The sequence below is a fragment of the Canis lupus genome, chromosome 27, assembly GCF_003254725.2.
Source record: "Canis lupus dingo isolate Sandy chromosome 27, ASM325472v2, whole genome shotgun sequence".
NCBI classification, from domain to species: Eukaryota; Metazoa; Chordata; class Mammalia; order Carnivora; family Canidae; genus Canis; species Canis lupus.
In genome coordinates, this window is record NC_064269.1 from 17,432,989 (window position 1) to 17,446,501 (window position 13,513).

The 13,513-nt window shown below is 46.7% G+C and overlaps 1 long non-coding RNA gene across 1 annotated transcript; it reads left to right on the forward strand.

The window, feature by feature from the left end:
- Positions 1 to 6,658: 6,658 nt before the first annotated feature.
- On the forward strand, positions 6,659 to 10,920 carry LOC112665583 (uncharacterized). Its single transcript, XR_007406507.1, has 3 exons — positions 6,659 to 6,979; positions 7,400 to 7,622; positions 10,524 to 10,920. It is a non-coding gene; the product is annotated as an uncharacterized LOC112665583 (long non-coding RNA).
- Positions 10,921 to 13,513: the final 2,593 nt, after the last annotated feature.

A 13,513-nucleotide genomic window follows, 5' to 3' on the forward strand; every position in this document is an offset into this window, starting at 1 on the left:
TATGTTCATAGGTCAGAAAATGCTAATGGGCATCTCTAAAAGACCTATAGCTAAATATCATACTTTAATGGAGAGAGGCTAAACACTTTCCCCTGAGGATAAAAGACAAAAGTCTTAACACTTCTATTCAACATTGAACTAGTTTCTAGCCAATGCAATAAGACAAGAAAAAGAAAAGACATCAAGGAAGGGCCTGGGTGGTTCAGTGGGTTAAGCATTTGCTTTCAGCTCAGGTCATGATCCCAGGGTCCTGGGATCAAGCCCCACATTGGGCTTCCTGCTCAGCAGAGACCCTGCTTCTCCTTTCCCTCCCTTCCACTGCCCTTCCCCCACGAGCTTGTGCTTGCTCTCTTTCTGTCAAATAAACAAAATATATTTTAAAAAATATTTTGTTTATTCATGAGAGACACAGAGAGAGAGAGGCAGAGACATAGGCAGAGAGAGGAACATGCTCCTCACAGGGAGCCCAATGCAGGACTTGATCCCAGGACCCCAGGACCACAACCTGAGCCAAAGGCAGACACTCAACCACTGAGATACCGAGGTGCCCCAATAAATAAAATATTTAAAAAAGAAAAGTAAAGGCATCGAGATTGGAAGGGAAGAAGTAAAACTATCTGTTAACAGACGATATGATTGTCCATGTAGAAAATCCTATAGAATTTACTAAAATGTTACTAAAACTAAATGAGTTCATCAAGGTTACAGGACACAATGTACAAAAATCAATTGTACTTCTGTATCCAATAGCATTACAAATCTGAAATACTTGAGAATAAATCTGACCAAATATGTGCAAGACTTGCTCACTGAAAACTACTAAGAGAAATAAAAGAGGCCTTAAATACATGGAAAGATATGGTGCGGAGAAAAAAGAAGATATGGTATGTTCATAGGTTAGAATAGTCAATATTATTAAGAAGTCAATTCTCCCCAAATTGATCTATAGAGTCAAAGGAATCCCATCCAAAATTCTAAGTCTTTTTTTGTAGAAATTAACAAACTACTTATAAAATTTATAATGAAAATGCAAAGGACCTAAAAGAGCCTAAATTACTTTGAGAAAAAAAAAGACAAATTTGGAAGACAATATAACCGATTTCAATAGTTATAATAAAACTACAGTAATTCAGTGTGGGGAAAAAATGAGGTGGACAATAGATCAATTCAACAGAGCAGAAAGTCTGGTAATAGACCCACGCATACATGGTCAATTGCTTCAATGAAGTTGCAAGGGCAATTAAGTATCAAAAAGAATAGCCTTGGGCAGCCCAGGTGGCTCAGCGGTTTAGCACTGCCTTCAGCCTGGGGTGTGATCCTGGAGACCTGGGATAAGTCCCACATCAGGCTCCCTGCATGGAGCCTGCTTTTCCCTCTGCCTCTGTCTCTGCCTCTCTCTCTCTCTCTCTGTGTATGTCATGAATAAATAAATAAAATCTTAAAAAAAAAAAAAAAAAGAATAGCCTTTTCAGTGAATGTTCATATGCAAAAGAAATGATGTTCAATCCACACCTTATACCATATACAAAAATTAACTCAAAATGCATCGTAGATATATATGTAAATCCTAAAACTATAGGGACACCTGAGTGGCTCAGTGGTTGAGCATCTGCCTTTGGCTCAAATCATGATCCTGAGGTCCTGGGATCTAGTCCTACATCAGGCTCCCTGTGGGGAGCCTGTTCTCCCTCTGCCTATGTCTCTGTCTCTCTCTGTCTTTCATGAATAAATAAATTAAATCTTTAAAAAAAATCCTAAGACTGTAAAACTTTAAAAGAAAATAAAGGTAAATGGCCTTAGGGAAGGCAAAGATTTCTTAGATATGACAACAAAAGATACAGTCCATAAAAGACAAAACTGATAAACTGGACTTCATAAAAATTAAGAATATATGCTCCTCTTTTTTTTTTCAAGTTTGAGATATTTATTAATCAGTGTAAAACTCTAAAATAATACATAAATATGATTTTGAGCATTTAGAGGGGAAATAGTTCTTGGCTAAGCAGAAAATTGTACAAATGACTTCTGGAAAACCTTCATCCTAAGCAGTTTTACAGTGAAACACTTCATTTAGAAGTCTGAACCCTCTTTCTTCAGTTTGCTGTAATCTATTGCATTGATCATTAGGACACACTTTATTCTGAGTTCTGGGTTACTCTCTCCATCCCAATAGATAGCTGGATTGAACAATGCCATACACAAGACATACACTGCTGCTCCAGTACCTCCAGCTCCAATAAATAAGAAAAGAGAAATCAAGCTTGAATGCTTTTGTGGTCTAACCAAGGAGCTAGGGGAGCATATTTGTGGCAAAGTCCTCTGGTGCAAAAGGAGAGGAGACCTAGGCCCTAGGCCAGGCCTAGGACTAAGTAGTCTCTGCCAAAAAGCACACTCTTTGAAGGACACTATTAGGGGACTCCTGGGTAGCTCAGCAGTTGAGCATCTGCCTTCAACTCAGGGTATGATCATGGGGTCCTGGGATCAAGTCCCACATTGGGCTCCCCATGAGGAGCCTGCTTCTCCTTCTGCCTATGTCTCTGCCTCTCTCTCTGTGTTTCTCATGAATAAATGAATAAAATCTTTAAAAAAAAAAAAAAAAGAAAGAAAGATACTATTAGGAGAATGCAAGATAAGCCACAGACTGGAAGAAAATATTAGCAAATCATATATCTGATAAAGAACTTGTATGCAAAAAAAAAAAAAAAAAAAAAAAGAACTTGTATGCAGTGTGTGTATATATATATATATAAACTCAAAAAGCAATAAGATAAACAGCCCAGGGACGCCTGGGTGGCTCAGCAGTTGAGTGTCTGTCTTCGGCACAGCGTGTGATCCTGGAGTCCTGGGATTGAGTCCTGCATCGGGCTCTCTGCATGGAGCCTGCTTCTTTCTCTGCCTCTCTTCTCTGTGTGTCTCTCATGAATAAACAAATAAAACTTAAAAAAAAAAAAAAGATAAACAGCCCAACAAAAACAAAAAGGGGCTAATAATTTGAGTGGACACTTTATAACAAACAAGATATATAGATATGGGGCACCTGGGTGGCTCAGTAGTTGAGCATCTGCCTTTGGCTCAGGGTGTGATCCCAGGATCAGGGGATCAAGTCCTGCATCAGGCTTCCCACAGGGAGCCTGCTTCTCCCTCTGCCTATGTCTCTGCATTTCTCTCTGTGTCTCTTATAAATAAATAAATAAATAAATAAATAAATAAATAAATAAATAAATAAATAAATAAATAAAATCTTTAAAAAAAGTACACAAAAAGATGCTTGTCATCATTAAGTTATCTCATAAATGCAAATTATAACTAAAATGAGATACTACTACACACCTCTGAGAATGGCTAAAATTGAAAGGACTGATTATACCAAATGTTGGTGAGATGGAAGTCTCATCTGCTGATGGGACTGTAAAATGGGACAACCACTTTGGAAAACAGTTTAGCAGTTTCTTAAAAAATCTGGGGCAGCCTGGGTGGCTCAGCGGTTTAGTGCTGCCCTCAGCCCAGGGCGTGATCCTAGAGACCTGGGATGGAGTCCCATGTCGGGCTCCCTGCGTGGGGTTTGCTTCTCTCTCTGCCTGTGTCTCTGCCTCTCTCTCTCTGTGTGTGTCTCTCATGAATAAATAAATAAAATCTTTTTAAAAATAAAAAATAAAAAAAATAAAAATTAATTTAAAAAATAAAATCTTCTAAAAACAAACCTAACATACACTTATTACATAACTAAGCCATTCTATTCCTAATTAGTTACCAAAGAGAAGTAAAAACATATACCTATACACATACTTGTACATGAATGTTCATCACATTTGTAATAGCCAAAAACTGGTATTAACCCAATTTGTATCAACAGATGAGTGGATAACAATTGAACAATTTGTAATATAGCCACACAATGGAATATTACCAGCAATAAAAAGGAATATACTACAGATATATGCTACTACACAGATGACTCTCAGAATAATTATTCTGAGTTTTAAAAAAGGCAAAAAATGAATACATACTACAGGATTACATTTGTATAAAATCAAACAAAAAGCAAAGAATTTGCAGTGACGGAAGACAAATGGGTTGTTGCTCGGGGACAGGGGCTGCTGAGTGGATGGGATGATAAAGAGACACAAGGAAACTTTGGGGTGACAGATAATATTCATAATCTGGATCGTGATGATTTCACAGGTATATATATATGTGTCAAAAGATAACAGAACTACGCTTTTTCAGTATGTGAAATTTGTTGAATTTCAATGATACCTCAATAACGCTCAATAAAGGCTTTTCTAATCTAATTGAAAAGTTGAGGGATGCCTGAGTCAGTTAAACGTGTGCCATCAGCTCAGGTCATGATCCTGGGGTCCAGGGATGGAGCCCCACATCTGGATCCCTGCTCCCTGGGGAGCCTGCTTCGGCCTCTCCCTCTGCCACTCTCCTTGTTTTGCTCTCTTTCTCTGTCAAATAAATAAATAAAATCTTAAGAGAAAAAAAGTTGAAAATATAGACATTGAAATTAAAATGGAAAAAAGTGGGGGAATCACTATAAGTTGATTTACCCATCATTCCCTTCTACTTCATCCAATGGGCTTCTTAGTACATCATTTGGTTCTCCACAGCCTTCAGGCATCTTGAAGATGTTGTACACTCTATGCTAAAAGCCAGAAGCAGGTCAGGTAAATCTGGACAAACTCAACAAATGCCCAGCGTGAAGAGACACACGACTGCAATCACAGTTACACACTCCTTCAAAGAAGGCCAGCTGGCATTTTTTAAATAAAGATTTTATGTGAGAGAGAGCATGGGGGCGGGGGGAGCAGAGGAAGAGGGAGAAGGAGGCTTTCTGCTGAGCAGGGAGCCCAACAGGGGGCTTGACCCCAGGACCCAGGGATCCTGACCTGAGCTGAAGGCAGACACTTAACCAACCGACCAAGCCACCCAGGAGCCCAGGACACTGGCATTTTAGCTTTTAGGATCCCCACACAGCAAGCTGTTATGACTCTTTAAACGCCTCCCCTTAATATTCTTGCCCATTTGTGTCCAACAATTCTAATGTATTTTATCATGATCCCACAGCCCTCCTGAAAGACCCACCTTAGACCGGTTTTCAAAAGCTCAGTCAATATGCAGACTTTGCCCTCTACCCTCTGCCTTCTGATAGGCGGCTCAGGCTGTCAAGGTAAAACTCTTCCTTGCTGTGCAAGCAAATAAACGGATTGTTTTGATAATTCAGGAAGCCAGGATTCGACATGATTGATCATATTTTCTCTTCTGAATTATTTTAGTAATCTTTGCCCATTTCTTCATTTTGAACGTATATTTTTGGTTTTGATTTGTAGTTTGAAAACTTTTTTTTTTTTAAGATTTTATTTATTCATTCATGAGAGACATGGAGAGAGAGAGATGCAGAGACAGGCAGAGGGAGAAGTGGGTTCCATGCAGGGATCCCGATGTGGGACTCGATCCTAAGACTCCAGGATCACAGCCCGGGCTGAAGGCAGGAGCCAAACTACTGAGCCACCCGGGGATCCCCTTTTTGAAAGATTTTATTTATTAACGAGAGACCCGGAGGCAGAGGCAGAGGGAGAAGCAGGCCCCACTGCAGGGAGCCGGTCTTGGGGCTCGATCGAGGGACCCCGGGGCCAGGCCCTGGGCCGACGGCAGGTGCTCAGCCGCCGAGCCCCCGGGGCCCCTCCTGGAAGTCCTTAACCTTTAGGGCAGTTGTGAGCCCCTCTGAGAAACAAAGAAAAGTCAGCAGCACGCTCCTCAGAAGAATGCACCTGTGCACGCGCGCACTGCTCTGCGCCTCGGCACGGAGCTCGCACAGGCCTCCAGCACGCGGCCCTTTGAGGGCCCAGACTCCCGACTGCTCCCGAGCAGCACCCCAGCAGGTCACAGGAGCTTCCCGAGCAGACCTTTAGCGAAACGGTCGGAGTCCAAACCCCGAGGCCGCCTCCGAGCTCCTCTGAGATGCAAAGGGCTCTCCTCTGGCCGGGCTGGGGCGTCCGTGTTCCTTCCCCTGCGCCCCGCAGGGCCGGGCCCTCACCGGCGGGGGCGGGGCGGGGGGCAGCGGGGGTCGGGGGGTGAAGGCTCAGCTCATCTTCTAGAATCCTTTTTTTAAAAAAAAAGATTTTATTTATTTATTCATGAGAGAGGCAGAGACAGAGGCAGAGGGAGAAGCAGGCTCCATGCAGGGAGCCCGACGTGGGACTCGATCCCGGGTCCCCAGGATCATGTCCTGGGCCGAAGGCAGGCGCCAAACCGCTGGGCCACCCAGGTGTCCCTAGAATCTTTTTTTTTTTTTTTTAAAGATTTTATTTATTTATTCCTGAGAGAGACAGAGAAAGGCAGAGACACAGACAGGAAGGAGAAGCAGAGGGAGAAGCAGGCGCCAGGCCGGGAGCCCGACGCAGGACTCGAACCCGGGTCTGCAGGGTCACGGCCTGGGCCCAAGGCAGGCCCCGGCCCCGGGTGCTGCGCGTGCCCGCGGGAGGTTCGGTGTCCGCAGGAGCAGCAGCTCCGGGAGAGGCGGGCGGGAGCCCCGGTGGCCCGAACTGCGCCCCCCCCGACCCCCACCCCCCACCACCGAGGCGGGCCCAGGGTCGCTCGCACCCCTTCCTTCACGCTTCTGCCTCAAACAGCCCCGGCGGCGACGTCCTTTGCCCGGAGTCGCCCACTTGCCGGAGCTGGAAGCCGAGGCGGACCTCGCGGGGGCTCTTACCGCTCCGGGGGCTGCCCGGCGCCGCGGGCCTGCTCCGGCAAAGGCCGGGAGAGGGGTGGGCCGGGCGCCCCCGGGGAGAGCTGACTGCCTGGGGGGGGGGGGGTGCGCAGTGCACCCGGCTCCCCCCCTCCCCCCAGAACACGGTGCCTGCAGTTTCAAATCGCTCTCCGAGATCCTCCGTTTCCGTGGGTGCATCTTCCAGGGCTCCGGGGGCGAACCCGGTGTGCACCCCATCCCCAGCGCCCGATGCCCAGCAGGTACCCAGTAAGTCTCTGCCCCCGGCGGGGGGACTGCGCCCCTGGAGGAGCCCCGGTTCCTCGGAGGGATGCAGGAGGGCGAGCCGAGCCCCACCTGGGAGGCACCTAAGTCCTGGCCAGGTTGTCTCAATTAGGGCTCGGCAACCAGTATCCCCTGGGGGTAAATCCTTCACTGCATGTCCTGATTATTTCCTAAGGATATTTTCCTCGAAATGGGATTACTGGGTTGAAGGGTATGCGCATAGTTAAGCCTCTTGATTCGGAGTCCCTGCAGCAGCGCCCCAATGAGTCAGCTTGCCAGAGAGCTGGCCAAACTCGGGATCATCAGGCTTCCTTTTTTTCTTTTTCTTTTTTTTTTTTCTTTTGCCATCTTAATAGAATGAAAATGATACCCCGTTTTATTTGCATCTCTTTGTGGATTAATTAGGTGGAGATTGGACTAATTTTAAAGAAATACGCTAAGGAGCCCCGAGAAACCCTGTGTGGGAAAGGAGACCATCGACCCCAGGCACGTTGTGCCCAGCAAGGTGAAAACCAAAGGGCACCGGCTGTCTGGTACGATTTGACCTGAAAATGTGAACTTTGAGCCAGGTTCCAGAGGCTTCCCCTGAGCAAGGGAGGGGGAGCTGTGACTCACGAGCTTCCCTAAGGTTGGTTGTTATTTTCATTTCCTGATGAGGAATGAATGTTATAAAACAGATGAAAAATCTGTATACTGATCTTTAAGAATGGCAAGGAAGGGGATCCCTGGGTGGCAAAATGGTTTAGTGCCTGCCTTTGGCCCAGAGCATGATCCTGGAGACCCGGGATGGAGTCCCACATCGGGCTCCCTGCATGGAGCCTGCTTCTCCCTCTGCCTGTGTCTCTGCCTCTCTCTCTCTCTATGTCTATCACAAATAAATAAATAAATCTTAAAAAAAAAAAAAAAAAAAGAATGGCAAGGAAAAGTAGAAATGGGAAACCGATTTCAGCTTAATCTGGTGGGCAAGAGCTAGGGGTGAAAGGTCAAGTTGGAAGGCCCTTTGAAGGCTGTGGCTGAGGTGGGAGGTAAGTCTCTGAAAGTCCCTGGCGGCCTGGCTTGTAGGGAGTGAGCAAGAGGCCTCCCACGGCCCTGGAGACTTCCTACTGGAGAGGCTGCTGCTGTGTGTTTGTGGCACTTACAAGGCCTGGGATCCCTGGGGACCCGGAACTGGCTTTTACTGGACTTCTGAGGCTCAAACTTAAACTGCCAGGCACAAAGGAAGGGGTAAGGAAGCGGAGGCCCTGGTGCAGCTCAGGCTGTGCTGGGGAAGGGGGAAGAGGGAACTGGCACTTTCAGAAGAAGAGGTGATGGTGGTTCGCAGAGCTTTGTGGGCTGTGAAACAGTGGAGACTTCGTGCCGGGTCAGAGCCCGGGGCTGCCCCCCAGCCCTTCAGATATCCACTGGGTTCTTTTGCAAACCACACCCAAGAGGATAACTGATTTACCAATGTTTACAGGCAATTTTATTTACTAATCTAGCTCTCATTTACTCTCAACTAAATTTATAGTTCTAATTACAGTCATCAGCATTTTCCTGATAATAAACATACAGGATGTGTTTTATGGTTGTTTTTTTTTTTTTAACTTTGTGGGGGATTTTTTTCCTGATTACTTTAAATTTCCTATGAAAGTCTTTTTTTTTTTTTTTTTTTTTTTTTTAAGAGAAGGAAGGGGGTGGACAGAGAGGAATCTTAAGCAGGCTCCACACCCGGTACAGAGCCCGGTGTGGGGCTTGAACTCACAACTCTGAGATCATGACCTGGACCAAAATAGTCAGTTGCTTAACTGAGCCACGCAGGTGCCCCTCCCCCTTTATTTTCTATTAAAATGAAAGAGAGGCAGAGACACAGGCAGAGGGAGAAGCAAGCTCCTTGCAGGGAGCCTGAGGTGGGACTCGATCCTGATCCTGGGACTCCAGGATCAAGCCCTAGGTGGAAGGCGGGCGCTAAACCACTGAGCCACCCAGGGATCCCCTAAACCAGAAGTTCTTAGAGGTTTCAATGAATGATTTCCAAACCTTGTCACACTTCAAAAATCACTTGGCAGCTTTAAAAAAATGAGTTTTCCCTCCCTCCCTCTTAGAGGGAGACTAAATGTGTAGGGCTGGTACATACCTGAAGCTGTTTTTTGTGTGTTTTTTTTTTTATTTAAAATTTTTATTTATTGATTGATAAGAGACACAGAGAGAGAGGCAGAGACATAAGCAGAGGGAGACGCAGGCTCCATGCGGGGAGCCCAATGCGGGACTCAGTCGCAAAACCCTAGGACCACGACCTGAGCTGAAGGCAGAAGCTCAACCACTGAGCCACCCAGATGCCCCGAAGCTGATATTTTTGAAAAGCCTCCTCGGTGATTCTGGAGTTGCTGCTGCAAAGACTAGCTCTGGGGAACTGATGTCCAATTGCTTATCTATTTTGTTTGTCTTAATGAAATTTGGAAATGGCAGTTTTAACTTCTAAAACATTCAATAAGGCTTTGCACATCTGGAAACTGTTCTTTTCACCTCCCTCTCCATCTACCCCAAAGTCCAAGGGCTTGACCTTCCTGAACTCTTCAGTCCTTCCTTACCCAACACTCTCTGCAGACACTGGACGAAGCCATTGCCGTCACCACCCTCTTATTTCCCAAAACTCCTGCTTTCTCCCATTGGCAGGTGTTTGGGGCTTTCTTCCTATCCTATCTTTCAAAGCCCTGATGCTGTTTAGGGCCCTGGAAACTTGAGGTCCTGGCCCCAGGGCCACTCCCACAGGTGGCATTGGGTACTGTGATTCTTGGATCATCAATGCTCACTGTTTCTCTGGGCGATCTCCAGATGCCCACATTTCGACTGCCTACGGAGCTCTACTCTTCAGTATCTCACAAAGCACCTCAGACTCGGTATTTCTCAAACATTACATTCCTAGCAATCTTTGTTCTTTGTGGGTTTTTTTTGTTTATATTTAGCAACCTCTACACCCAGCATGGGGCTCAAACTCATGACCCCAAGACCAAGAGTTTCATGCTCTTCCTACTGAGCCAGCCAGGATCCCCTGTTCCTTCTGTTTTGTATATCAGAGGAAGGCTCTGCTATGTCAGTCTAGCCAGAAACATGGAGGTAATCCCTTTCATCCATTTAAAGCCACTGTTCTAGGCACTGGGGTTACCAGAGACTACAAAAATCCCTGCCCTCCAAAAACTTGTATTCTAGAAGAGGAAGACAGGCAGCAAACAATCAGTCCCCAAATCTAACAGACTCCAACTTCTAATATCTCTAGCATCTACTCTGTCTCTCCAGGCATCACCTTATTTCAAACCCCTGATGGCCTCCTTCATTCTCTTACTCCCTCTAGTCCATTCTCCCCATAGCAATGTAATCTTTCTAATTCTAAATTTTACAGCTCCTGGGCCCCGCTGGCCTCTCCATCACATATCTCCACCCACGTGGCCACTCTGTGCCCGGCCACACTGAATTCCAGCTGCAGGCCACCCCACCTGCCACTCCCGACTCTCTCCCTCCCCTCCTGCCTAGCTGACTCCCGTTCACTTTGCAGATCTTGGCTCAGATACTACAACAGGCAGCCTCTAAGCTGGCCCCCCACTGAACCCTGCCTCCTACCATTAATGCTCTTGGGATTTGGAAGAACAGAACGTGGCAGAAGCAGCCATGTTTTGAACTGGCCTGCGATGAGGGCCGCGTGACCGGGAACAGAGGGAGGCCTCCAGCCAGAAGCCTGTGAAGAACTGAATCCTGTCAGCAACCATGTCAGTGAGCTTGGCATCGGATCCTCCCCCAGCTGAGCCTTCAGATGAGTTGGCAGCCCCAGCAGTCAGGTCAGCGTTTCCTGCCTCCTCCTGGAAGACCTTCAGCCCTGAGGCAGCCGGTTAAGCCACGCCTGGATTCATGACCCAAAGAAACTGTGAGATAATAAATGTTTGTTGTTTTAAGCAGCTAAGGTTTTGTTAATTTGTTACACAGACCTAGATAACAAATACCACCTCTGGACCCCTGCCCCTCCTCCACCCCAAATTCAGTGCCCTTCTGAGTGGTAGAGCCCATGGTATTTTTCCACCTGTCCCCCCCCAGTACTTAGCCCTCAGTACTAATTAATCCAGGATATGTCCATATCTCTACCCCTAGGTTATGGACTCTATAAGGAAAAGGAGGAAGATAGGGAAGAAAGTCACCATTTGCCTTCTCAAGACTCGGAATACCTGCTCTGGTTTGGCCATGCCTTTGTCCAACTGCAGTGTCCACGGTGATCTCCGTGAAGTGCGGCTGCAACCCGAGGCAGAGGCTCTGGCCAGTTGTCCTCACCTCCCTGACACACGTGCGCACACACACACACACACACACACACGTGCTGCAAAAAGAAGCATGCACACTCACACTTTGGGCGCATTGCCCTTTAGTCAGGAGGAGAGTGGGTGGAGCCACTGCGTGCTCCTTCCACACACCCTCTGGCTACACTTTGTGGGTTTTCTGAATGAAGGGTGGGAGGGAGAGCCGCCTTCTGCCTTTGAACTGCCCGGTTCCTCCACCTTTATTTGCAGCCAACTGAACTGTTCCAGGAGGTCATGGTGTGACTCCCCTGCAGAGGGAAAAAAAAAAAAAAAAAAGGAGGAAAAAGTGCCCAAGTACTTCTTGCTGCTTTCATTTTCTGGTGTCTCAACCCACAGGCCACTCACTAACTGTGACCTAACCCTGAGATCTGAATGAGGTGCCACCTCGATTCCCAGAGTGCTCGGTGGCCCCCCTCTTGGGGCTGACAGCAGCACTGCCCTCGGGCTCGGGTTCACTCTCCTGCCCTTTGGCAGACGGAGAGCAGTGCCCTTGGCCTCCTGATGGCCCTTCTGTCACCCTGCAACGGCCCCACACTACCAGGGCGGCAACTTCCCCAGTCTCCCCGCCACCCTCCACCCCAACACACTTCCTACCTCCCTCCACCACCACCCCCATCGCCTCGGCCAGTCTGCCAACATGTCTATTGTGTCCAAGCAGGATGAATGAATGTTTGAGAGGCATGCCTGGCTATGAACACGCCTCTGTCTAGGTTAAAAAAAAAAAAAAAAAAGCTTCTAATAACATTGCACCTATGGTGCGTGCTTCTGTCCTGTCGGCCCTCCTCCAGCACTCGGGCAGGCTTCCTCTTGGCCTTCCTTTTGTGATTGCTTTCTGCTCAGCTGCGCGCTGTTGCTAAGAAGGTTATGCCCCCTCGGCTGTGCTCTAGACTTGTAGTCGTGTGATAACGGGACGGACGAGGGTTGGGGGGCAGCAGATCTGCCTTTCACCAGGTTTGATCCTGGTTGTGTTACCTGGCCTTCCTAGGCCTCGTCCTCTGGTCGGGTCTGCTCATTAGCCTTTTCCCCCATTCTGAGATTAAATTAAATAAACTACAAACAGAAAAAAAAAAAAAAAAAAACTACAAACAGGACAAGGCATAGTGTGTAGTACTAGTAGTAGTAGTACTAGTAGTAGTAGTAGTAGTAGTCGTAGTAAGTGTTCAATAATTGTTCCTGTGTGTTTTAAAAAGACCTTAATAATCTTTGTAAGTTTTCCTTGGAGGCACAGAAAGCAAAAGGTTGTTGATGTCTAGTTGAGAAAGGTGCTCCATCAGTTTTGTTTTTTTGGCAAGAGATGGAGCAGGAGAAGGTTGAGGGTGATGTTAGGGGACTGCTGATTTACTGGTTTTTAATCTGACTCTTTTGCTTCTGCTGTTCTGGAATAATGCTGTGGAAACCAGCTGCTCAGATGCCCGGGGAATGGATGTGCCTGAACCTGCCACGGCCTCCCAGGTGGGAAGGTGTTTATCACGCTTGCGTTCCAGTCTCTGTGCCTCGGCTTTGCCCTGTCACAGTTGAGAGGAAGGGCCCCTGGCGCTGAGAGCACACCAAATGCAGAGGCTAGCACGCTGCACACTTGCTGCCGTATTAGCACGGGTACAGACTCTGAGGATCCACCAATCCCATTCAATTTCCAGATCCACAAGCACTTGTCTCCAAAAATCAAACTTTCTTTCCACTGCCCAGAGGGGACATAGTGGCTAGGATATCAAGTAATGGATTTCAGCGCTCTTTTCATTTTTTTTTTTAAGATTTTATTTCTTTATTCATGAGAGACACCGAGAAAGAGGCAGAGACATGGGCAGAGGGAGAAGCAGCCTCCCCTGTGGGGAGCCCAGTATAGGACTTGATCCTGGAACCCTGGGATCATGACCTGAGCTAAAGGCAGATGCTCAACTGCTGAGCCACCCAGGTGTCCCATCAGTGCTCTTTTCAAATCAATCCAGTTATGATGGATTTCACACTAGTGCATGACTTTATGTGGTATCAGAGGAGGAGTCAAGCACATTGTGTTGAGGGGCACTGGGTGGTTCAGTCATTTTTTTTTTAGACTTGCATTATTGAGTTTTAATAGAAAACATTAAAACAACTTAACCACTCATAATGAATTATAAAACTTTGACAGTTAAATTGTACTATCATTTATGAGGCATTTATTTGTCACTTTTTGTAGACCTGAAAGAAGCTTTGCATCCTTGTG